The sequence below is a fragment of the Mesoplodon bidens genome (assembly GCF_964165515.1).
Source record: "Mesoplodon bidens genome assembly, chromosome: 16".
NCBI classification, from domain to species: Eukaryota; Metazoa; Chordata; class Mammalia; order Artiodactyla; family Ziphiidae; genus Mesoplodon; species Mesoplodon bidens.
In genome coordinates, this window is record NC_138173.1 from 22,786,171 (window position 1) to 22,813,749 (window position 27,579).

Sequence of the window (27,579 nt, forward strand, 5' to 3'; positions counted from 1 at the left end):
AATGCTTTCAAATAATGGCTTCGTGGAAAATTCAGTCTTTTTTGAGTAACTAGTTTCTCAATTCTAAAACAATATTTGCCTTATCTGTAAACCACGTCTTTGGTTGTCATCTTTGTTGTTAAATAGGCTAGCCCCTGATAGACTAGGGTAATGCAAAGTACAGAGGGAGACGCGGGGCTGTGTGTTGGTATGCCAATGAGTCGTGTGACTGACTGAAGGACAGAGCCTCTTAAAAGCTTCACTTTAGACTAAATGATCTCTTAATGTCGCTTTCAACTCTTAGGCACCTTAATTCTAAGAATCTACCTAGCCATCCAAATACAATAACTCTTTAGATTTGAAATTGCCTGACCAACAATGTTGCAGATACACCCAGGGCTTCAGACCCACATCTCAGAGGTTCCCAGCTTTCTCATTAATGACCTACGGTTTGGTCTGCAATTGAAGTCTTTTCTCCACACCACATAGACAGTAACATATTAATATTGCCTAGTTTGAGCCCGCTTTTGACATTGTTGTCACAATAGAAAAGGACTCTGCTTTTATTTTTGTTTTGTTTTAGATTATACATAGATACCCATTCCTTCCCCCCACCTTGAACTTTCCCTTAGGTTACAAAAAAGACAAACCATAAAGAATAATGCAAGGCAAGCTTGGGCTTGTGGAATTTTCTTCAAATTTCCTGAAGGGATTGAAACTGGAGAATTTGTTTTCAGTAGGGAATTTGGTTAAACCAGAATGATGGCTGTCTAAAAAAAATTCTTGTTGGTTTTTAAATTAAGCCAAATAATACATTTAATCCTCAGATGCTTAAGTTATGGGGTCAAAGTGAACATGAACAAATTAGTTTCAACAGTCCTTCAAATCCAATCTTTCATTAGTGTTTAAGACCAATCAGTGTGTATTGATTGTCTATTATAGACATTATATAGGCCTATTTTAACTGGGGTTTTAAAGAAATGGTCAAAAGACACTTAGGATCGAAAGAAAGACATTATCTGAATATATAAGACTTGGCTTTAATATGAACAATTGGCACAAGTAAGTGAATAAAAAAGAAAAAGTTAATAAACAGTAGGAAATAACCATATGATATATGAAAATCAGCTTTTTAAGGTTACAAAAATGAATGTGATTATGCTCACATAAAGAATTCTAATACATTCCACAAACATATTAAGATTGGATTATAAATTCTATCCACAAGTCCCATGATAAACAACAGTTAAAGACATTTCTGAAGCCATCCTAGAATACCGCATACAATATTTCATTTAATCCCATAACCATTTCTTGAGGTAAGTACTACCAATCACTAACATTTTTACAGATGGAGAATCTGGGGCTCAAACATTTTTCCCCATATAAAATATGTCTTGTAAGAGGCATGATTCAAATCCAAGAGTCTAGAAACTAAGCTTTTAGCTGCTGAGCTGCACTGCTTCCTATAAAAATAACTGCATGTGTGTACTCAAGGGAAATGTACAAAAGTCCATCTTCCTCCAGATGAATCTCACTACAGCGCTTCCTTGGCCAGTTCCTGAAACACGGCATCACGTACTCCTATTTCAGGAAAAAAGACACTGATTATTTGCTTTATTGCATTAGGTTTTGTGTCAGAGATGAGGCCAGAAAAGCAATCTCACATCACGTGTGTGACATCAACATGTAAGCTGGTCCTACAAAATAACATTTTCCATTTTTGTTTAAGGTATTGCAACACTGATGTGGTACCCTCTGTGATCCTCCTTTATACTTGTTCAGGCTTTTTCATCTTTCTCAGTTCTCTGTTTTTATTACTATTCCATTTTTGGGTCCTCAAATATGATTAAATTATCTAAACTAGATAGCACAATTGAGGACCACATAGTAGGTCCTCAACTACTTCAACTCCCAAAAGAAGTGGCAAAGTAAAAGGATAAAAAGTAATGCTATCCTTAAGCTTCTAGTGAACTCTACTGGAAAAAAAATCATTATCAAAATCACTCATCATTATTATTATGAGGAGTTTAGAATTCTAATATTTTGGTTGCTGATAACTTATGATGCACGATTAGTGTAGATATACTTTAGGAAGTAGAGGTTCCTTGTTAATACTGGGCACCTTAGCTTCCTTTTCTTGTTTTACCTCTCCACTCTAGATCAGAGGTGATGAAAAGATTAGAACTGGGAGTGGTCCAGAAAAAAGCAATTGCAGGAGATCCATGAGCATTGTAAAGAAAACAGGGATATATCTAATTTCTAATTCTATATTAAAGTTCTGGAGGACGCCTATTACAAATCTTCTATACGCTAAACCCGCTCCCCACCCCCCTTTACTTTGCTACTGATCAGGTACTTCTTGACTATGTTAATTTTTGCTGCTTTAATAACTGTGAGTAGGGATAGGACAATTTTGATCTAACGGTGCCACCAGGAAAGGGCACAGACCAGGCGTCAAACACAAGAACAATCTGCTCCCTATTCTGGCACCCTCCCGCACCCGTCTCCTTTTTTTTTTTTTTTTTTTTTTTAAGTTTATTTATTTATTTTTTTAATTAGTTTCTGCTTTATAACAAAGTGAATCAGTCATACATATACATCTGTTCCCACATCCCTTCCCTCATGCATCTCCCTCCCTCCCACCCTCCCCATCCCACCCCTCCAGGCGGTCACAAAGCACCGAGCTGATCTCCCTGTGCTCTGCGGCTGCTTCCCACTATCTATCTACCTTACGTTTGGTAGTGTATACACGTCCATGCCTCTTAAGGAAGTACTTACTATAAAAAAGTAGAATTTCCCTCAGCAGATCCTCTCCACTCACATCTCTTTTCCCCCTGTTTTCTTCCAGTCAACTTCTGGACCCGTTACCTTGGCCATATGGCTGCCAATGGGAATCCAGCTCGCCTCAACTCTGCCCTTGGCCATTTTAAGTCCGTATTGCACACAGATAAAATAGACTAAATCTCGGCAAGGGTCTAGAATTTAGAATTATGCCTGTTAATCCTGCCTCCGTCCAGGAGTACCCATATAGGAAAGAAACCAAAACCCGAAAGTGGCCTTGTGCCAGCCCGAGCACTTGGGTTCCCAGCAAAAGACACAAGATACAGCCCCAGTTGGAAACTCCCAGCCTCAATGAGGAAAAGCGGGGTTTTCCAGAGACCTGTCCCCTTGAGGTTTAAAAGCGTGTCCCGTGGGAGCTTCGCTTTCGTTTCTCTAAGGGGTTGGAGCTGCAAGAGCCCAGATCCTCGCCGATCCCGGGGCACCTGTGAGTACCGTGGCGCGACCAGGAGCCCGGGGAGGGTGGGTTGGGCGCCGGGTTGACAGCGGGCAGCTCTGGCGAGGGGAGACTGACGGAGAGCATTTGGACCTGGGCGCGGGCTGCCACCGCTGAGCGGCTCGGAGGCTGCAGCGCCCGGTCTTGGGACAGAGAGCAGGCGTCGGGGACTGCTTCTCCCACGCAGCCCGCCAGGCTCAGCAGTCCCAGGTGCAAATGGTGATGGACCAGAGTACTCGGGTGAGGCTGCCGGCTGCCCAAGGGCAGAGCCAGGGCTCTCCGCAGGTCCAAAGTGCAAGGCCGGGCTGTTCCCGGACGCGCCTGGGCGCGGGGCCCCGCAGCATGTCCCAGAGTACCCTGGCGTGCGGCGCGCGCGAATTTATGCGCCCGGGAGAGGAGCGCTTACCATGGAACATGGTCTGCGGGAGGCGGGCGTGGTCATGATGACCGCAACTGCAGCAGGAGCAAGCTCTCACCGCCCATAGTCACTCCCAGGACCCTGGTCTTCCGCGGAGTTGCCGGGAGTCCGTGCCGGCTAGGGCCGTCTCTGCAGCTGGTTCCTCCTACCCACGCCGCGCCTGCTGTTTCATCCATCCCAAGGGGGGCGGCACACACCACGGGCCGGCTCTGCGCTTTGCCTTTCCCATAACTTCCGTAGGATCAGCCGACAGTGTACTTTCAGTTTCTACTTTGCGCTGGGTCTGCAGGTTCGATCTCTGAGTGAATCACTGGGGCACCTGCACCTCCCCGCACACCTGCTTCTCCTGGTTACCTGCGTCCTCCCCTAGCGCTTCCTGTGCACCTGGACCAGGACCAGAGGAGGGCGCGGAGTCCCAAAGCACCGCAGAAGGAATGAGTTGGCCTTCTGAATCGGGGTGATTCGAGGCAAAGACTTTCCAGATGACCTCTAAACCGCCTTGGCAAAGGCGGGCGACTAGGATCTAAAAGCATCGGTTGCTAATGTGTCCACAGAAGCCACAAATGTGTAGGGCGAAAACTGGGCTATTGCAAGCGGACGCCAGGGAGGAGGCGTCGCAACTCTTGCCGCGGATGTGGTGGTGGACGACGCCAAGTCAGTCGTCTTGTTTAAAAAAAAAAAGGGGGGGGGGAGGGGAAGTAAAGAATGATTAAGAGGGCCACGGGCCACGCCCTCAACCTCTCTAACCTCTCTAGTCTCCTTCCTCTCTGTCTTTTGTACATGCACCTGCCCAGGTGAGACCTCAAAGAAAAATAACCCGGTGTGTCTACCTAATCTGGTAAGTGCTATCTTTGGACCTGAAAATCAAAGCCCAAATTAGGTGGAGAAAGTGGAGACTGACAATAGATGGTAACAATGACTGCCTCGTGTGCATGTATCTGAATTGGCTAATAAATCAACTTATCCATCTTGACTGTCTGTTACAGAATAATTAATTTTTTTCCCTAGGTCTGAATTATTTAGGTATTTTCTGTTTTCGTTTGATTTCTGATATTCTGCAGAAATCTTGCGTAAATAGAGGTGAGTAATGTAAAGTAATAACAGTGCTAATAGTATGATGGCTATCATTTATCTAGCATTTGCTCTGTACTAGTATTGTGCTAAGTCTTTTATGTATGTCATCTCAAGCAAAATTTTCTGTGTGGTAGACAGTTTTGTTATCTGCGCTTCACAGATGTAGGAACTGAGACTTCCTTAAGTATCTGCCGGATTCACTCTGCTGGTTAGTAACAGGGTTGGGACACAAACCTACTATAAACCAGCTCTAGAGTCTTCACTTGGAAGCCCTGTGTTAGAAGTCCTGTGAACAATGTAGACATTGATGCCAGGAGAGAGACAGGGTCACATATCATGTGAATGTGCCTTTCCCCCAGTATGGGGACCTCGGGGAAAGTTTCTAGAGTTTGTGAATTCTGAATTGAGACCCGAGCAGGTCAATTAACTTGGCCATGTGAACATTCCAGATTCTGCTATAGTGTGAATGAAGAAAGAGGAAAAGAAAGAAGGGAGAAAAACAATGAAATAGAGAGTGAGGCCGTGTTGCTTAAGGCTGAAACTTGGATTTCTATTTCTCTTTTAGTCTCACTTCTCACATCCAACCCATAGGCAAGTCCTGTCCACTCTACCTCTAAAATAAATCCCGAATCTATTCTGTGAATTGCCTAAGGGTAAACCATTAAACCCCTGCTGTCTAGGGAATCTTCCAGCTTTCACTCTTACCCACAACCTTTTCATTCTCTTCATAGCAGCAGCATATTTATTTACATTTGCCACCGTCTGTGACCCCTCTCTGGCCACTTCCCACTGCACACTGGGCTTTCAAGGCCCCGTGTGATCTGGGCCCCACTGTCCTCTGTGACTCCCTCTGGTACCCATGGCCTTTGTCCTTCCTGTGCTCAGCCAAGCTGACTTCCACTTAGAACAATATCTAACACACAGCCATGCAGAAAGTAACGGAATGAGTGGGGAGAACTGAGTGAGATGCATGAGTGAGAACATGTGTGGAAGGGAAAGGATGTGAAGGCAGGAGGGGGATAGGAGGAAAGGGGAAGAGAACAAGGGAAGCCAATGAGAACAGGAGGCAGAATGCGCTGGGGAAAGCCACGTATGTCCATCTGACTGGAACCTAGCCTGGAGGTGGGGAGTAGAGAAACAGGAGGCTGGAGTAACTGGTAAAAATGAATGCTGTAACTAAACACAACTAGCTTGGCTATTGATTTATTTAAAATCCCTGACAGCAGCATTGAGGTATGTAATTGCACACAGCCTGCAGGTTTTTTAATTTTTTTTAAACTTTTCAGGGACAGATAAAAGAGCATCCACCGATAACTTGCTCAACAGGAAATCCATCTTCCTTTTTCATGCAATCACCGTAAAACCTGGTTGAACAAGGGCTTGTGCATAACTGAACTTTTGGGGAGCGGAAATTATTCAGAGCTCCAGGAGAGGAGATGTAAATTCCACACTGGACTCTGACCCCAAACGTGAAGGATCACTCTGAAGACAATATTCATAAAGCATTTGGCATTTTTATTGTTACATGAAAATTGACACATTCTAACTACATCTAGTTATTTTCTTCTATGACAGAATTAATACCATTTAAAAAAAATCCAAATGTAGTCTTAAATGCGTGTTTGATATTTTGATAAACTGAACATTATTTTTCATAGGACAGATAGATAAGAAAAAAAGAAGTGTTTTATGAATTTTTATATGCCAATGTTTTGTAATAGAGAGATGGAGTGGTTACCATTATGTTCACTCATAGACACAAGAATTGTGCAGAAAAGCCAATACGTAAACAAAGTAGTATATAAAGGTTATGAATTATAAGCAATAAACATTAAGAAGGAAGACAACATTTTCAGAATGATTAGTACAATGTACTGAAAAAAAATGGAAACAAAGCAATATGAATATCAACTTAAAGAGAGAATTGTTAAAGATTAACTAATGTCTTTTTAAATGTTCTACAATCTTCAATCTAAATAGTTCATTATGGGTAACCTGAAAATCTTTTCTTGATAATTATCTGTACTATTTTTACCCAACTTAATATGACCATTCTTTGTAGTCTGAGATCTGAATGCTAGATATCATTCTGTCTATAGATATTTTCTGAAGTTCCTATAACTTAATTTTCCAGGCATAATATTCAATATATTTCAAACACACGCACACACACACACACACACACACGAAGGACTTCTTCATGGGCATGTGTTCTGTGTAGAACACATGGGGCCTGTGCTTAGAAAGGGCTCTGGGTTTGATTTAATGCTCTGCAGGCACTGTCCTGAAATTCTTAATTATTTTTGGACAAGGGTACCCTCATTTTCACTTTGCATCGGACCCCACAAATTTTATAATTGGTCATGCATACTCACACATATTAAGCTACACATGGTGAATAGCAAGGCATGTCTTCAAGGTGGTTTCAGTCTGGTGGAGAAAACAGATGTTAAACATGTAATTTCAAGGATAAAGAATATTATGTAAAGGAAAGTTTGAGATGTATTTCAAACCAGAGGATTAAGGCAGTCTAGACTAATTTAAAAATTAGTGGAACTAGTCTCCAAAATAGGTTAATTTACATCCAATGGAAAGATAGCTATAAGTGAATAACCTATAATTCTAAATCAGATATGTTTGATTTTCAAGCCTGAGCTTGAGGATGAATTTTAAGTTTTGTCAAATGACTACCTAACATCTATTTACATGGTAATTTTTATTGTTGTTGCATTCCTGAATAAATCAGAAATTTTCCATAATGCTAAATTCAAGTTAATACTATTTTACATAGAAGTTTGCAATTATATTCATAATTGGAGTGTTTGTTCTTCATATTATATTCGACTGAGCCAGGGCCATTTTTGTCCAATTTTCTTAGCTTCATACAAAGATTTGGGCATTCTGTTGTTTTCTAGAAACTAACGTTTAAGCATTATATGACTGATTTGAGTTCAACAATGAAACATATTTAATTTCATGGGTTGCAGCCCAGGGATAGGATGTGACTACCAGTTTTGAACATTTCAAGAGTGAAAATAAAAAGGTTTCTTCTGAAGGCTGAATCAAAACGGCCCCATCAAAATATCAGGAACTGCTGGAAATGTGTATGTCAGCATATCAATGATTGCTTGAGCCATGGAAATGAATGAAATCATCCAAACTGCAACTTCAAAGAGAGAAGAAAGAGACAGTCAGTGCAAGGAGGAAGCTTGAGACATGGGCATTAAGGGTAGATGGAGAATTGGGTGCCAACAAACAAACTGACAAATAATAGACCGTGAAGTAGGAGAGGCATTAGCATCCCAGAAAGCAAAGGGAGATAGAATTTCAAAACAGATTAAGTAGTCAGAATTTCCATATGTCACAAAGAGATTGAACAAAATGAAGTTTGAAAAGTGTGCCCACTGAGTTTGACATAGTAGAGATTGTCTATGGTCCTCATGACAACAGTTTGAGAAAAGCAGTGTAGTTAGACGCAATATTCCAGTTTCTGAGACATTAAGGGAAGATGCAAAGAAAGTGAGAGGAGACAGCTCTTTAAGATGTCTGGTGAAGATAAAAGGAATCAGATAATGGTTTGAAAGGCATGTAAAGCATAATGGAAGTTTCTGTTTTCATGTATGAGAGGCACTAGAACATATTTATATATTAATGGCTAAAACTGGCTTTTTCTGAAGAAGTAGGAAAGGTTGGAACCGAGAAACCCAAGACAGCAGATTTTTTTTTTCCCTGTGTCCCCTCCGCTTTCATTTCACTCCTTAAATTCTGTAATTCGAAATAATCAGAATCCACTCTAAATCCACTATGCCTAATTTTATGTTCCTTATTGAAATGTTCTCTAGGACACTCACTTGTCTACTTCTGGATTGAGTATTGGCTAGTCTAAGAGAAAAATACTGCCCAAATTGCCTTTCAGAAGGAGCAGCTGTAGCCTATGTAGTTTGCATTATCCAATCTGTTTGTATACTAATGGATGTGTTATTGGCAATCGGAGGTCCAGTTAATTCCATTTACTGAAACGGTATGTTGATTTAGCTGCACCTACACAACAGGAAAAGTACCGAAAGAGAACTGCCAAGGAGATTTACTTGCAAAAACAGGTTTGCCTGTAGGTTAATTTCCTTTTACAGTTTAATATTTGATAAAGATTTATCAGGAGAAAGAAACGAAGGAATTGTATTAAGTCAAATTTACGTCACCAAAATAAATATTTCTCAAGGGCCTCAAAAGACCTAGATAAAACTAAAGTCATAAAGATGGTAGTCTCAATCAAGATTAACACAAACCAACTGTAACAATAACAACACCAACAAAGTACGAATTTGATCAACTCCATCACTTTCCTAGATTCAACTTCCCAAAATTTCTTTGGGCCTCTAATCTTTTTTTTCTTTCTGATAGTAATCTTTGTGGCTATTGAAAATCCTTAATTTTGTTTTGTTTTGATTGTTTTTGGATTTTACTTTAAAGTCACTGATTGAAATCTGGCAGTTATTGGAGAATGCCTGCAAAAACTGTTAGTTTCAGAGGATCATTCTTAAGTGACCAATGTACCAGTATACACAACAGCCATTTTTTGTCCTATTTTTTTATTAGGTCTCATTGTAGGCCACTTAGAGCATGTATTACAAAATGAAAATATATATACTGAAAACTTAAAAAATAAATTGAAATAGCTTAATACATTAAGGACATATTTGTATTTGGAAAACAGCAAATCTTAAAATTTGCTAATTTAAATTAAAATAAGCTAATTTCAAAAACTTACTTTAGGATAAAGAAAACTTATATTATGGGTTAGTTTGGAGTTAGAATCAAAGAAGCCTTCCTTTTCTAATCTGAATAGAAGTTTTCAAATCTCAGAGAATGAAAATGACACAGAATATCATTTTGAAAGGAGGGAGATAACAAGAAATAGAAAATATTACATTTCACTGGCAAAAACAATGTCTTAGTTAAGACAGATCAGCCAAAAAAAAAAAAAAAAAAGAATCTAATGAGGAAGACATGGTTAGAAAACCTGTTAAACATTAGGGAGAATTGCTAACATAGTAAAACAAACAAGCAAATCAAAGCATAGAGCCGCCACTTCATAGGACATGTTACTCAAGAAATATATAATAGTCTGCTGCATTGTTTAAAGAAATCATTGTATCTTCCTAGAAATAGTCAAGGTTAGCACATAAATGTGCTCAAGTCTCTCCCAACCCTAAATAATACTTTAAAAAAAATTCAGCACGTAGTTATCAAGTAATACTATGTGCCAATCACTGTTCTGGTTGTGTGGGATATTTCAGTGCACACAACAAACAAAAATAATTTCTGTTAAGTTGAGTTACATTCTAGTGGAGGAGGTAAACAATAGACAATAAAAAAGTAAAAATTATATTAAATGTTAGAAATTTATTAAGGTCTATGGAAAAAAAGTGTAGGATCAAGATAGAGAATGTGTGTATGTGGAGGGGAGTGTGGGTGGGGAAGAGCTGTGATTCTAAATGGGCTTCAGTGGGAAAGTGACATTTAAACAAAGACTGAAAGGTGATTGAGCGAGTCACATGGATGTCTGTAAGAAGCATCTTCTGGATCAGTTCTTTTGAACACTTGATTTGCAGTCTCAGCATACTCTATTTAATCTCGTCTTAAAGTTTTCATAAATTCAACTTTCTTCATGCCAACTGTTTTCCTCTCTAATTAATCATTAGTATTATGGCAAAGAGTGAGAGTAGAGAAGAAATATATGATGGCCTTTTATCCATGAGGTCTTCTCCCTTATAAAATAACAATTCCCCCTACCATATTCCCATATAATTTTCTCCATGTCATTTATCAACATTTGACAGATTGCATGTTTACTTGTTTGTTTGTCTTTTTCTCCTCGCTATAACATAAGCTCCATGAAGACATTTTTTTGGTTCACTGATGTATACTTAATTCCTAGAACCTTTCCTGGCAAATAGTAAGTCCTTAATAAATATCCATTGAATGCATGAATATTCCACAGATAATTGACTACATCAAGGAAATAACTAAAGAATTAGTCATATTTAACCTTGACAAGAAAAGACATAATCAGGAGTACAATCAAGAATGTTCCAGTACTGGCTCCTACTGGCCTGGGAGAGCTGATGACAAGCATCTCTTCTCAGGTCTGCATTCAGTGACGTCCCATTGGTTGCTTGAAGCAAGCCATGGTGAGAGTACTTCTGCCACAGAAACCAGCAAATACTAAAAATGTATCATTTACCAGTACACCATTGGGCACAAGTTGTCAGATAATGGCTTAGCAAAAGAAAGCACTTTTTAACATTTAGAGCTATCCAACAATGGAATGGCCTAACTCACAGGTGGTATTTAGGTCTATTTTAGAGATCTGCTTATTGAGGATATGCATTGGAAAACTTATTCAGGCGTGTAGAGTTACTGGTCATAGGATACGTTGTTATTCTGAAAATAATCTGTCCCTTTCCCTATGACTCTAAACATTTTGCCCACTGGTGTTAATTTTTATAAAGTTTTACTACAGTGTTTCCAGATATGGATTTCTTTTTATTTATCTTGTTTTAGTTTTTGAAGCTTCTTGATTGTGGGTTGCTATCTTTTATCAGTTCTAGAAAATCTTAGATCTTATTTCTTCAAATATTTTCTCTGCCATGTTCTCTATATTCTACTTCTGAGATGTTATACTTTATCATTATACTTTCAAAATCTCTTACCATTTCCTCCATATTTTTCATCCCTTTGTCTTTCAGTGCTTCACACTGTTTAGTTTCTTCAAATCTTTCTTCTAGTTTACTAATTTTTTCTTTAATATTGTCTAATCAAATGACAAATCCCATAGAATTTTTTTCCCAAATTTATTATGTTCTTCTGTTCTTGATTTTATATTTGGTTCTTTTTTAATGTGCTGTGCCACTTTTTATAGTTTATAGTGCCTGCTGAAATATTTAAACTTGGTCCTTTATTTATTTATTTATAAATAAATATAAATTTATCTCACTGTTGTGGCCTCTCCTTTTGTGGAACACAGGCTCCGGACGTGCAGGCTCAGTGGCCATGGCTCACGGGCCCAGCCGCTCCACGGCATGTGGGATCCTCCCGGACCGGGGCACAAACCCGTGTTCCCTGCATCAGCAGGCGGACTCTCAACCACTGCGCCACCATGGAAGCCCTGGTCCTTTATTTTTTTATTGAATAAAGTAAGCACGTATGCTTTGTAGTCTTCTTATACCTCCACTACTTGTTTATGATAAGGGTAGAATATCAAGTATTTGTGGGTATGTTTCTATCTCCTGTTTTTCTGCTTGTTTTCACTCATGGAGTCTTATTTCTTTGTGTGTCTGGCTATGGCACATCACATTGTGTGCTAGACATTGTTTAGAAACCTCATTTGTAAGAATAATTTGAAGTCCAGAATGATGAATATCGTCCCCTAGAAAGGACTTTTGTTTTCTTTTGTCAGGTAACTGAAGGCACTTCCAGTCTGGGATCATCTTAATCTGAGTTACAGGTATGAGATTTCTTGGACCATCTAGATGATGAAAAGCTTGGCTATATAAGTCTATCAAAGGTTGTGTTACTTACAGTGCCTGTTTACAATAAGGGTACACTTTTTTGGTGTCTTAAAGTAGTGAGTGGCTAATTAGAACCTCCATTTTGAGTTCTTATTCTCTGATTTTTTTTTTTTTTGTATAGTAGCCTAATCTTGATTTGTGGTTGCAATATTTTCTTTTATGTTATGAGACAGAGAGAGATTTAAATGTCCATTTTTTACCTGCATTATTTACACTTGAGGGTTTTTTTTCCCCTCTTGTTTTGTTTTGTTTTGTTTTGTTCATGGTGTCTCTTGCTAAAAGCAGAGAAAAGTCTTCGTATCTCTTAGAAGAGGGTAGTTAGTAAAAAGCTATCTACAAATGCTAAGGTAGAAAGGAGATCTACTCTTTTAAGCATGCAGATTTCTTCTTAACCTTCTTTATCTCTTCTCTTTACCATAGTACCACCTTCTACTTTGCTTATTGTTCCAAGTTCAGTCCCTTAGGTCCTGTCCCCCAAGAAAATTATCTTCAAACTCCTATGAGGGGCTGGGGAGATGGGTGGAAATAGTAATAGTCTTCCTTTGCTTGGTAGGGTTGTGGGACTGGAATCAAACTAAGTTGCATAGACACTTGTCTCCAGTGCTTCTTTGTTAGCCACACTTACTGCTGCCTTCCATGCATAGAATCTGATGAAACAATTTTTGCTAAGGAGAACCTGTTCTCTTCTAATTGATATAACTTTTTTCATCTGCTAACCTCTTGTTCTCATTGTCTTTATGGAATTTTACAATTTTTTATTCCTTTAATTTTGGGAATGTTTCTAGACTTGGCAAAAATAAATGCACGTTTCAATCTACCAATTTTTAAAAAACAAATGAAATTAGGTTTTTAAATGCTTTCTATGAGCCCCATCTATTGTCATGTTTTCCGTAGCCACCTTTATTCTTGTTCTTAGATCTGTCTTTCCAATCCAAGTCCCATTTCTCTACTACTACTACAAATAATAAAATCAACATTTATATAAGACTTACTAAATGTCAACCATTGTTTTAAATATTTGACATGTATCAACTCATTTAAACCTCAACACTATGAGATAGTGAATCAGTTATCTATTGCAACAATAATATTGTATGACAAACCACTCAAAAAGTTAAAAATGTAAAACAATTTACAACAACAACACATTGTTTTTTTACAAGTCACTGTTTCTGCTGATCTGGGCTGAGCTCAAAAGACCTTGGCTTCATTTGCTCATTTGTCTGAAGCCAGCTGTCAAGTTGGAATGGGAGTTGTGGGTCTAGGATGGACTTAGATAGGACAACCTGGCTCTTTTCTATGTGATCTCTGATTTTTCAAAAGGCTAACCTCGGAGTATTCCCATGGCCACACCAATATTCCAAGAGAAAGAGTGGATGCATGCAATGCTTCTTGTAATCTAAGTTTACACTGCACACAATCACTTTCTAATATTCTCTTAGATAAAGCAAAGCAAAACACTAGTCCAAGTTCAAAAGGTGGGGAATACACTCTGCTTCTTACTGAGAAAAACTACAAAGTCAAAGTGCTAAGTGAAAAAACAAAAGTGCTAAGTGTATGGATCCACAAATAGGCATTATTATTATCCTCATTTTAGAAGGAACTGAGGCTATATGGAGAGGCTAAGTAGCCAGCTCAAGGTCATGGAAGAAGTAGATGGTGGCACTAGTATTTGAATTCAGACCGTCTGACTTTAGTCTGTGTCCTTAACTCCTACAATTTACTCTCTCGCAAGTGGCATATTGAATCAGTTGAAGAGATGATAGAGAAAGAAAGGCAAAAGATATCAAAGGGACTTTGGAGTAATTCTATAGAGAGAAAAAATGAACATGCCCCATAGAAGAAAAAAGGTTACTGCAAGAAGATGACACTAAGAACCCTCCTTCCTCTGTGAAATCGGAGAAAGGTTTGCATGTAGCCTCTGGGTTTTGGAAGGAGAGAAGGCATACTGTTGAAGATAGCTGGCTTTCTGGAGTCTGGAGCTTAGTAGTACCCATTTCATTACAGTAACCAGAAGGAGGGCACAGTATCCAAAAAACTTCACAATGATAAGATCTTGGTGGTATGAATAGTTGGGGAAAGGATTTTGCAACTTCTTGTACCAGCTGCAATATTAACTGTAAATCTTGTAGCTTGGTTAAAGTTGGTTTATAATGCTTAGTTTTTGTATGAAATTGACATGAGAATATGATCTCCCCTCCTGAGTTAAGTTAATAGGTATCCTCAAATATGTTATATAGTGGACATTCTTAATCTTTAATTTATACTTTTTTAATCCCTGCCACAGTGTCTTCCTTGATCTCAGTCTCCAGTTTTTCCACCTCCATTTTTTTTTACAGCAACCAGAGCAATTTTTCAAAATGCATATTTGATCATAGCACTTTCTGCTTAAAAATCATCAGTAATCCCTTCAGAGTGAAGCCTAAATTTTGTAAGGTCCTTTATCAGGTGGCCTCTCTTTACCGCCCAACCTATTTCTTGCTGTCCTTTCTCTCCCAGCTAAAGACCTTGCAGAATTCCAAATATGTCATACACTTTCATGTCTCATTCCCTTTGCTCACACTGCTCTTTTGACAAGAAATACCTTGATCAACACAGATTCCTTCTTTCTTTTTTCCTCTCATTCTTTTTCTTGCCTTCCTTCCTTTCTTCCCTCTTCTTTTTTCTTAATCTTTGCCAATTTGAGAGGTTGGCAGAGAGAGCAATGCTGGAATTGGAAAGACACATTATTAGTACAAGCCAAGGAAGTTGGGAGCAAAAGTGACCTGTGTTACTTCGGCACCAAGGCAGAGAAAAGATTACAGGTGATTCTCTTCCCTCTTCTCATACTTCTTTGTTGGTTAAGAAGGGCACAGGTTTCAAATGGAACAGATGTAAATTGGTGGGACCTTCTTTAGGCTAGATCCCTAAGTGACTATGTGAAACAGAGTTCCCCCACAATCTGTGATAAACTTGTCACACGAATGAGGAATCAATTTTCTTGTGCTAAATTCCTGAGATTTTGAGATTAATAAAGTGCCACATCATAACCTAGTATTTATTTAGTTCTTTGGTAAAATTCCTCTTCATGTCCTTTGCCTATTTTTCTACTAGGCTATTCACATTGATTTATAAGACATCTTTATATGTTATACATTAACATAGACATCAACCTTTTTATGTCATTTATACTGAAATAATTTTGACAGTTTATTAATTGCCTTTTGACTTTATGATGTATTTTATCTTCAAAAGTGTTAAAATATTTATAGAGTAATCTATAAATCTTTGAAAATTTCTTTTCCTCATTTTAAGATGAGAAAGGCTATCTGAAATTTGAGAGATTGCTTTTTCTTCAGTTTTATTTATTTTTAATTGAGATATAATTGACATATAACAGTATATTAGTTTTAGGTGTACTGATCTGATACATGTACATATTAAAAAATAATTACCACAATAAATTGAGTCCATCACTACACATAGTTACAAATATTTTTCTTGTGATGAGAACTTTCTTTTAATTGAAGTATGGCTGATTTACAATGTTTGTTAGTTTCAGGTGTACAGCAAAGTGATTGAGTTATATATATATATATATATATAATATCTATATACTTTTGCAGATTCATTTCCATCATAGGTTATTACAAGATATCAAATATAGTTCCCCGTACTATACAGTAGTTCCTTATTGTTTATCTATTTTATATGCAATAGTGTGTAACTGTTAATCCCAAACTCCTAATTAATCCCTCCCCCCACCTCTCCCCTTTGGCAACCACAAGTCTGTTCTCTATGTCTGTGAGTCTGTTTCTGTTTCGTAGATAAGTTCATTTGTGTCATATTTTAGATTCCACATATAAGTGATATCATGTGATATTTGTCTTTCTCTTTCTGACTTACTTCATTTAGTGTGACAATCTCTACGTCCATCCACATTGCTGCAAATGGCATTATTTCATTCTCTTTCATGGATGAGTACTATTCCATTTGTGTGTGTATATATATATATATATATATATATATATATATATATATATATACACACACTACATCTTCTTTATCCATTCATCTGTCGATGGACACTTAGGTTGCTTCCATGTCTTGGCTATTGTAAATAGTGCTGCTATAAACATTGGGGTGCATGTATCTTTTTGAATTAGAGTTTTCATCTTTTGATGAGAACTTTTAAGATCTACTCTCTTAGTAACTTTCAAACATACAAAAGAGTATTGTTAGCTATAGTCACCATGCTGTACATTACATCCCCAGGAATTATTTATTTTATAACTGGAAGTTTGTACCTTCTGACCACCTTCACCCATTTCTCTAGTTTAATTAATTCCTATTTTTAAAACATGAAATGTAATTTACTGTATTTGTTTGTTTGTTTTTTTTTTTTTGCGGTACACGGGCCTCTCACTGTTGTGGCCTCTCCCGTTGCGGAGCACAGGCTCCGGACTCACAGGCTCAGCAGCCACGGCTCACGGGCCCAGCCGCTCCGTGGCATGTGGGATCTTCCCGGACCGTGGCACGAACCCGTGTCCCCTGCATCAGCAGGCGGACTCTCAACCACTGTGCCACCAGGGAAGCCCCTACTATAATTTTTGTTTATGCATGGTATTGGGTAGGGATATAGTTTTGTAATAAATACATGCATCTTAAAACACTTTGCTCTCCTTTCTAAATTAAAAAGACAGTTTGAGGGTGTGCTTTTGAATTATTTCTTAACATCCTCACGACATTAAATATCCATTCAGCACATTCAGGATGACTTGGTCATTTAGCACTTCGCTGAAGGTCTGTCTACTCCAGGGATGCAGAGCACATCAAAGGAGGACAGGCAGGAAGCAGAGACGTTTCCCGTCACGAGGGGAAATGCCTGATTCAGTGATGCAAGCAGTCTGGAACTAGACAGGAAGCAACTCTCTTCCTCGGTACCTGTGTAGTTTGCACTTTACTTTTTCACTTAGTAATTCCGTCTTCTACGTGATAGTAAAATATAGATTGAGGGCTGAGAAGCATTTTGCCAGGCTAATGAGAAATACCCTTGTTTTTTTTCTCAGTTGCGTAGGCGAAACAGTCTAGTAATTTACAATCGTGGGGACTTTCACGATACTTGGAGATAATCACCGTATAGAGAGTGAAAAATTATCTCACTGTTTTTTTTTGCAGTTGCATGTCATGTGTCCTAAGATTTATACTAAGCTGGAGTAATTAATACTCAGTTCTCCAACCAAGAACCTGTAGATGCTCCTCCCTTAACACAAAGTTCTGATCAAAACCATGAGGTCCGTAAGAGCCTACAAGACCGAGATTCTACAAATTGCAATCAGAAATGTGTCTGAGTGATGGTGTTGGGATAAAGGTGTGTGTGTTGTGTGTGTGTGTGTGTGTGTGTGCGTGTGTGAAAGAGAGAGAGAGAATACCTAACCAGATGCAGCCAGGCCAGAGTCAGGTTATTTACCAGGTTGGTATACAGTCTTTTGCTTTAGTAGTGGGTCTTACCTTTCATAAGATGGATCCCCTACCCTGTCTTAGTCTGACATCTTGCAAAGAATTTTTGGTGGCTCAAGTTTACAATGTTTCTAAGAGAAAAGGAAAACGAATCTTTTTAGTACCACCAACACAGAGAGCTGATAATAGCAGCCATGTTACCAGTTTTCTGCATTTGTAGAAACATCAGGTCCTACAGTGCCAGGTTAAAATACTCCTGTCCATTATAATTCCCCAGGAAATTGCAGTTGGAACTTTCCATAGAACTGGTCTTTTGGTTTAACATTAGATAGAACTGAAAAATACTGGCATTAGTTTTATAGTTATTGTTCTTTTGAAATCCCTTGTATTTTAACATCTGGAAGAGGGGAAAACAAACCAAAACTAAACACATGCATCAGTGATGTTTTTGTGCATTAAAAACAAGTCTTCCAAATATTGACAGGGTCAAATTTCTGAGCTTAGACACAGATCAGTTCTTTTAATAATCTGGTCTCATTTCTCCAACTTGCTATCTTTGAAGGCAGGTTTGTATATTCCACAAATCAGAAATGATTATCATCTTTTAGCACAAATTGATACTTGTTTTAACATAAAAAGTTAGTTGCAACATGTCTACCCAAAGTCAGCAGATGGTCTAAATACTTCCAGTGTTGTGTGGGAAATTACCTTGGGGCAATTTATACTTGTAGTCTCCAAGTACATCTCCAGGTGAGTTATCTGTACCAGAGGTCACAGAGCGGGTGGGCTTACAGATTAAATTATGATACCTTGAGCTACATGTTTTATGAAATAAATTTAAAACATACTGTGACAATCAAAAGGAAAGAACGGGATCAGTTAACAATCTGAGGAAAGTCGGGTGGAAATATCATAGCTCCCGAATCCTGGGGTATCACAAACCAAGCTTGGGTTTCAACAACGATTCAGCTATTTGGAAATATCTTGTTGATTGTATCAGCCTTAAATTCAGTACTGATTTCTCTAGAAAACCATTTTGTTAACTGTAAGAGTATAAAGACCTATGGCACAAAAACTTTATAGAAACAATAAATAAAATGCTAAACAAATGTAAGATATTATTTTTGATATTAGTAACAGGGTATTCTGACAGCACAAATCCTTCTTGTAATTCCCATCGTGGTAATGAGCTACTCAATTAGATTCATTCATTCACTCACTTAATTGTCTATTTGTTTACTATGTGCCAGGTATAGTTCTGAATAGTATGAATAGAGCGGGAAAATGTATAACTGAATCACTTTGCTGTACACCTGAAACTATCAAAACATTGTTAACCAATTATATTCCAGTATAAAATAAAAAGTTAAAAAAATAAATAAATAGAGCAGTGAACAAAACAACAAATATCCTGCCCTTACAGAGCTTTCATTCTGGTAAGTGGGGAGAGAAAATAAAATATAATAAATAAGTTGCATGCTATGTAAGAAGATTCTAAGTACAATGAAAAAAATAAAGAAAATAAGAGGGTTTGGGAATATCTGAAGGGTTAGAGGTTGCAATGAGGGTAGGCCTAATTCTGAGCAGAGTGAACCCTATAGATATTTGGGGGGAATATGTGAGAACACTTTTGTGTTAAGAAGAGATCAGCTTCTAGAGTTAATTTGAATGTAGAGTTATCAGGATTTGTTAACAGATTGTATATCTGGCTGTGAGAACAGCAGGTGCAAAGGCCCTGAGGTAAAATTCCCTCATTTCTTCCAGGAACACCAGGGAATCCATTGTAGCTGAAGCAGAAGGACTAAGAGGAAGAAATGAGAAGGTCAGAGAGGCAGTGGTGGGATCAGATGTGTGGGGCTTTGTAGACAATATTAAGAATTTAGCTTTTGCTCTTAAGTGGGGAGATATTTATTTTATATGCAGGGTTTTAAGCAGAAGAGTGATATGATACAACTTACATTTTAAAATGATACTCTGGCTGCCTTATTGAGAAACAGACTGGACTGGGTTAAGCATGAAAGCAGGAAAACCAGTTTGGAAGATGTTGTAACAGTCAGGTGCAAGAAGTATGACAGTCCAGGCTGACAATAGTGAGAGTTTTAGGGAGAGGTTAGGTCCTATATATAATTTGAAGGTTGAGTCATCAGAATTTGTTAACGGATTGGATGTAGGGTGTGAAGCAAAGAGAGGAACCAAGATAAGCCTAAAGATTTTGATCTGAGCACCTGAATAAGTGGCAATTCTATTAACTGGGTTGGAAAGTGGGAGCATCATTTGGGAGAGAAGAAAGGCTCTGTTGTGGATATGCTAATCTCAATTCTGAATGTCACTTTAGAACCTTAGATATATGAATATGTAGTTCAGGGGAAAATTGTGAGCTGCAGATATAGATTTGAGTTTTGCCCATGACAGGGTGTTACGGAAAGCCATGAATGAGGATAAAATCACCAAGGCAGTGAGGTTAAAGGACTGAGTGTGAGGCTCTTAAGAATTGAAAGGTCTGAGAGAAGAGGAAGGGCTGTAAAAGAAACAGAGTAGGAATAACCATTGAGGGGGGGAAGAAAATCAGGAACATTTCTTCTTTTTTTTTTTTTGAAGTATGGGTGATTTACAATGTTATGTTAGTTTCTGGTGTACAGCAAAGTGATTCAGTTATATATATATATATATATATATATATATATATATATATATATATATATTCTTTTTCATATTATTTTCCATTAAGGTTTATTACAGGACATTGAATATAGTTCCCTGTACTATACAGTAGGATCTTGTTTATCCATTCTATATATAATAGTTTGCATCTGCTTGTCCCAAACTCTCAATCTAACCCTTCACCAATCCCCTCTCTCCCTTGGCAACCACAAGTCTGTTCTCTATGTCTGTGAGTCTGTTTCTCTTTCTTAGATAAGTTCATTGGAGTCATATTTTGGACTCTACATATAAGTGATATTGTATGGTATTTGTCTTTCTCTTTCTGACTTTGCTTAGTATGATAATCTCTAGGTCCATCCATGTAGCTGCAAATGACATTATTTCATTCTTTTTTATGGCTAAGTAATATATCAAATCTTCTTTATCCATTCATCTGTTGATAGACATTTTGGTCACCTTCATGTCTTGGCTATTGTAAATAGTGCTGCTGTGAACATGGGGGTGCATACATCTTTTCGAATTATAGTTTTGTCCGTATACATGCCCAGGAGTGGGAGTTGTCTGGATCGTATGGCAACTCTATTTTTAGTTTTTTGAGGAATCTCCACACTGTTCTCTGTAGTGGTGAAACCAATTTACATTCCCACTAACAGTGTAGGAGGAAAGACTTTTCTCAAGAGCATATCTTGAAAGCCAAGTAAAGAACCATTTTAAATGCTTCTAATTGATCAAATACAATGAAAATTGAGAGTTGATCAGGGAACTTAGTAACATGGGGGTCAGTGGAGAACCTGATCTGAATGTTGTTCTGTGGAGTGGAAAAGACCAGAGAAGGAAAGGAACAGGGGCTGGATAGCATACACAAGAGCAGAGTGGTGGAGTAGAATCTGAATGGAGAGATGGGGTCAAGTTTAGTATGGAAGAAATAACAAAGTGCTTGAACTCTGGTGGAAATGATTTGGTATAGAGTGGGAAATTGATGATGCAGGTAGGAGAGAGATTTGAGGCGCTGTATCCTTGAATAGCTGCGCTGGATGTGACCTAGTGGCTAACTAAGAGGTTGTCTTAGATAAGGATGCAGGCAGTTCATCTATAAAAATAGGAAAACAGAGTATAGGAGGGTAGTTACTACGGCAAATATGATGGTGGGAGCCTGTGAGGGTGCCTTCTGATTGTTTCAGTCTTTTCAGCAAAGGAGGAAGCACAACTATTAGCTGAGAGTTATGACAGGAGAGGTGTTTTGGGTGTATATGGAGGGAGATATTTATGAAAAAAATCATGTAGAAGAGCGTATTAGATAATCATAATGCAGAAGTACAGGTAAGTGGGAGGTGTCCTTCTCATCATATAAGCACAGAGCAATTTGGTACATATTGTAAAGTTAGTCAGAAACTGCTGGATCCCTAGCCTCTCTCCTCATCTGCCTCTGCTTCCTGATTATTAGACCTGTAATTACTCATCCTTTCCTAGTCTAACCCATACTGCCTGCACTCTTGTGATTTACTTATGGTCCTAGGTACTAACGATTTGCAACTTGTAACTTATTACCCTATTTTATTAATAATTAATGTTGACCATGGTGGCTATGTTTAGCTATGCTAGGATTTAAGACTAGACTTACAAGAAGGATATGTTTCTGAATCAAGTCTGCGGATTGGAATCATAAAAACATGATTATAAATTAGTACAACCACTTTGTTAATAAAACAACATCTAGCATCTGGCCACAAAACCTTTAATTCTGTTTAAAGAGTTGTCACAAATGGGCAAGGAGGACATGTATTTTTGTGAATAGATATGTCACCTTTATCTGTTTCTGTTCTTAGATGGGTAGAAAGGAGAGCAGGGGGCAGAGGAGCCACTGGAAAGGGGAACATTTTCCCATTTTTAGTTTTTATGGACAGCAGAAAATAAATATCTCATGGCTGTGGCAGAATGGTCAGTGTCAAATGAGAAGACACACCTGCAAGAATTTTTGATACCAGGCTAGACTGAATCTCTAAATTTCCACTGATAAATTTTGGCTCCAAGCTCAAAGTATCAGTGTGAGTTGAAAGAAGTGTTTTATTAATACTCTAAAATCTAAATCAAATTCAACAAGGACCATTAATAGCCAAGGCATTATTCTTAATATAATGTGAGTGAAATGGATAAGAGAAATTAGGTAAAAGTAAAGGAAATATGGACTCGAAACCAGAAGTCTTGGGTTTTAATCCTGCCTTTGTCATTGACTAGAAACCTGAAACAAACCTTGTAAACTGTGAGGCCCTAAATTTCCAGTTTGAAAACGAGAGCTTGAGTTAGACACCTTCTAAAAACTCTTCTAGTAATAAAAAATAATTCTACAAAGTGAGTCTTCATTAAAGACTCCTTTTAAAAGTATCATCTATTAAAATACAAAGGTAAAATTTGTTGATGTGTTTTTTCAATTTTTAAAGAAAATAGATCTTTCGTTTTTTGATGATAAAATTAATACATGTCTTTTTTAAAAGCAGCATAGAAAACTAACAAAGGTTTGGAAAAAAAGCACATGTAATCCCACCTCTCACTATTAACATTTGATGTCTATAAGGCTATTGAATAACAATAGCTATTTTGATTGGAATATATGTATTTTCTTTAAAGTAGTTATTTACTGATATAGGAAAGCTACATTTAAAAATATTAATTTTGTAACTGGATGCCTTTGTGAAACTCTCTTAAGTCATTTTAGTCAATATTTTGTTTTCTTCATGTAGAAACTTTTTTTTTTTAATTGGGGTATAGTTGCTTTACAACGTTGTGTTAGTTTCTGCTGTACAACGAAGTGAATCAGCTATATGTATACATATATTCCCTCTCTCTTGGACAGCTCTCCCCCGCAATCCCATCCATCTAGGTCACCACAGAACACCGAGCTGAGTGAGCTTCCTGCGTTATCTAGCAGGTTCACACTAGGTATCTGTTTTACACATGGCAGTGCACATACGTCAATTTTTTATCTGCAAATAAAACTATTTAACAAATTTTGAGCCCCTACTATGTAAGGAGCCCTTTCAATTATTATGACGTTATATTTCATATTCTTAGAAAACATTTTTAACAATTCCTTTGCTATTTCTAGAACACTATGTCATTTCTAGAACAGTATTAGCAGCAGTGTTGAGAGTAAAAAGTTCTTAGTGAGTTTTTTTTAATCATGTTAAAGATCTTTATTAAGAATTTTAAAAAGTGCAAAATAAGTGTTTGATGACTTTTTGGCACCTATTATGTTTACAGAGTGTTTTTTCCTTTCATCATTTGTTTTTTTTTAGAGAGAACTTATATTAACAAGATTTCTAGTATTAAATCATTCTTATATTATGGGAATGAGAATTCCCATAATGAGAATGAGTAGAATTCTCATTCTGGTCATATAATAGTAGAATTTCAATCAGCAATGGATTACAAATATTAACATTTTATTAACAATTTTTGCTGTTGAATTTTTATTGACATGCGACTGTGATTTTATTATCGCTGTTTTGGCCAGGTTTTATTTCAGGGTTAAATTAACTTTACATAAAGTGAAACTTTCCTTCTTTCTTGGTGTTCATAGAAGTAAACTTTTCTGTGAAATCTGAAAGAATTCTCTTGTAGCACATTCTTTGTTGTTGTATAATAGCTTCATCAGTGCTTTATTTTGTTCTTGATTTGTTTTGAGTCAATTTACTTCACTTATTTTCTGGGAAGAATTTCTTTCAAATAGATTTTCAAACTTATAATCATAGGGTTGAATACCTATGCCTATATAAATTTAATAACTTCTCTGGGAACTTGAAAAGGTGGGGAATTACCTGTAGACAATAGTTTATATTATTTCGTATATTTATAATTCTCTTAAGACTATAGTTCCTCTTTAAAAATTCATCTCATTTCTGGAGTAAATCTGTTTGCAAAGAATATGTTAGTCTATGTTTTGCATGCTGTGTTGTCTGTCACATTTTAAAACTATTTTATTGTAAAATAAACCACAAATAAAGCAAAAAAGGAATGCAGAGATTAATGAATTATTGTAAACAGAATAATTTTTAAAACCACTTTATTAAGGTATTGTTGACATATAAAACATCTGTACATAATTAATGCATACAATTTAATGAGTTTGGGGATAGGTAGACACTCGTGAAACTATCACCACCTTCAAGGCCATAAACATATCCATTACCTATCAAAGTTTCCTCCTACCTCATTTTTTATTATAAGTTTATTTGTTTATTTATCTGTGATAAGAGCACTTAACATAAGATCTACCATCTTAGCATGGTTTAAGTATACAAAACTAATATGAATATGAAATTAGCTTTAGGCACTATGCAGTAAAGATCTCAAGAACTTACCTATCTTACATAACTGAAATAAGATGAATTATCTTATAATCATTACTTAGGTCAAGAAATAGAATTTTAGTAGCCATTCCAGAAGCCCCTTCATTTTCATATTTTCTTTTTGTTGATTTTGAATCTTATTTTTTATTGAGATATAACTGACATATAACATTGTATTAGTTTTAGGTGTACAACAAATTGATTTGATATATGTATATATTGTAAAATAATTACCATGATAAGTTTAGGTAACATCCATCACCTCGTATAGTTACAATTTTTTTTTTATTCTTGTGATGAGAACTTTTAAGATCTACCCTCTTAGCAACTTTCAAATATACAATACAGTATTATTACCTGTGGTCACCATCCTGTACCTTACATCCCAGCACTTATTTATCTTATTGTCCCATCTTAATCATGGCTCTTCTCCTTCCAAAAGTACCCACTATCCTGACTTTTATAAGAAGTACTTCCTTGTTTTTCTTTATGATTTTATCATCCAAGAGTGTAGGTCCACTTTTTAAAACTTTATATTACTTTTAAAGTGTTTTTTTTTAATCTACACATTCTCTCTCTTTCCCTTTTATTCCATCATAGTAAATATCTTGAAGAACCTGAGGAATTGGACATATAAAGTTTTTCACAGATCACCATATTTCTTTATCTTCTGAATTTCCTGTAAGTTGACAGCTGGATTCACATGCTTGATAACACTGTTTTGATTTTCATGGCAAGACCGTTGTTGTGATGTGTTCTTTTGTTAGAAATCTTTATTTCCGAATGTTTTGCTCTTTATATGTGATGGGGGAAAATGCAACAAACTTCACTTCTAGTGAGTTGTGTGAGTTCCAGTGTGTGTGGATTGGTCGTGGGGGGTTGGGGGTGGATTTTGTGTATGTTTTACATTAAGGGTATGAAGGAGTACTTATTTGACTTTGGATTGTTCACCTACGGTAGCTGGACAAGTGTTATGGACTGAATGCTTGTATTACCTCAAAATTCATATGTTGAACTCCCAGTGTGGGTTGTATTTGGAGGTGGGTTTTTGGGAGGTGATTAGGTTTCAATGTGGTCATGAGGGTGGGACCCTCATGGTGAAATTAGTGCCCTATGTGAAGAGGAGGGGAAAGCATACACACCAAAGGAAGGCCATGTGAGCACACAGTGAGAAGGTGACCATCTGTGAGGCAGGAAGAGAACATTTGTGATACCCCCTATGCCAGCACCCTGATCTTAGATTTCCAGCTTCCAGACTCTGAGAAAATAAATGTCTGTTGTTTAAACCACTCAGTCTGTAGTATTTTGTTCCAGGAGCCCAAGAAAATGTAAGAAGTCAGGATGGAGAAAAGTTACAGGGCCTAAGGGCTTTTAGTTTGGTGAGGCCATGTTTTTTTTTTTTTTTTTTTTTTTTTCCCTGTTTCTTGCATAACCACATTTGCATCTGTAATAATTACTCACTCTTGCTTCTAGAGTCTCTAGATGATGAGAATCCCTTCCCTATTGCCATGTTGGAGAAATATGTTACTTTTAAAAAGAGTGTTATCATTAAATAAACCATACAATATGCTAAGGAGTGGCTATTCATTTTTCTGCATTTGCTTAGTCTTGGGGCAGGGACATTCTAGGGCAGAAATCTGTTTCTTGCAAGGTCTCCTCTGTTTCCAGTCCTGTTCTCCATTTACTCTCTATTAGTGTGAACTGGCAAAACTTGCTTTAGTCTTCTCTGAAAACTGCACATTTTCAGGAAGAGAAGTTGCTCATCAACCTTTGATGCTTTTCTTCACACTGATTAAAATTTACTGTACTTGGTAGTAATTCCTGCCAAAGATTTGTGAAACTATATCATTGGCAGTATTTACTGGTTTCAGAACTGATAAACATTTTCTTTCTCATTTTTATTTCTTTTTGGTTATATCTGTCAGTTTCTAAGAGGAGGCCTTTATAAGAGGTTCTCCTGAGGAATTGTCCATTTTTTCCTTTCAAATAAAATGAGTGAGTAAAACATCTATAAGGCACTTGGTTATTTGAACCATGAGACAATTAACTCCTTATGCAGTAGTTCTCCAAGTATGTTCTTTGCAACCCAGTTCTACATCATGTTGATAGGAGTTACAGGATAAAAGTTTTTCATGATCGAATAAATGTTAATAACACAAGTGAAACAAAATTAAACAATTAAAAAATGTTTTACTGAAGGACTTTTAGCACTGTTAACATGCAAAAGGACATTGTGAGTGTATAAGACAGGCATAATATGCAGTGTTTCCCAGAACTTATTTGAATTCAGTACCTTTTTTTTCTATAAATCATCACAGAGGAAAAATAAATTTGAAGGACAGATTATGTAAAACACTGGATATATAACAGCATCTTTTCCTAATTACAGGTGAAGAAGTTAAGAATAAAGGAACAGTCTTTCATATGTGAGCCTTGCCAACTTCATCATAAAACACCCTTCATTCCCCCTCCTTCTCTGCTCCCTCCCTCCCTCTGTTCATGCAGCAAATGCTTAAATGCCCCTGCTACGCACCACAGAGCTGCATACTTGACTCATGCTCTCTAGTATGTATATAAAAGGAACTTTTAATATGAAGGAACTAATATGTTCATCTCCCACTTTACAGTAATATTGTGAAAACTGAATGAAGCAATGCATGTAAAGTGGTATAAAAACCCAATTGGCCGACAATGAAATCTACGGACCAGCACTTTTCAAATATGCTGTTGTAATACACGGACATGTTGAGCTTCATTGTGAAATGTGTTGCAAGTTCTTAATATATCCAAGTGTGTGATATTATACAGTTTTCT

The 27,579-nt window shown here is 37.2% G+C and overlaps 1 long non-coding RNA gene across 1 annotated transcript; it reads left to right on the forward strand.

The window, feature by feature from the left end:
* Positions 1-4,252: 4,252 nt before the first annotated feature.
* Positions 4,253-27,501, forward strand: LOC308604780. Its single transcript, XR_014013548.1, has 4 exons — positions 4,253-4,512; positions 11,776-11,944; positions 12,208-12,255; positions 27,155-27,501. It is a non-coding gene; the product is annotated as an uncharacterized lncRNA (long non-coding RNA).
* Positions 27,502-27,579: the final 78 nt, after the last annotated feature.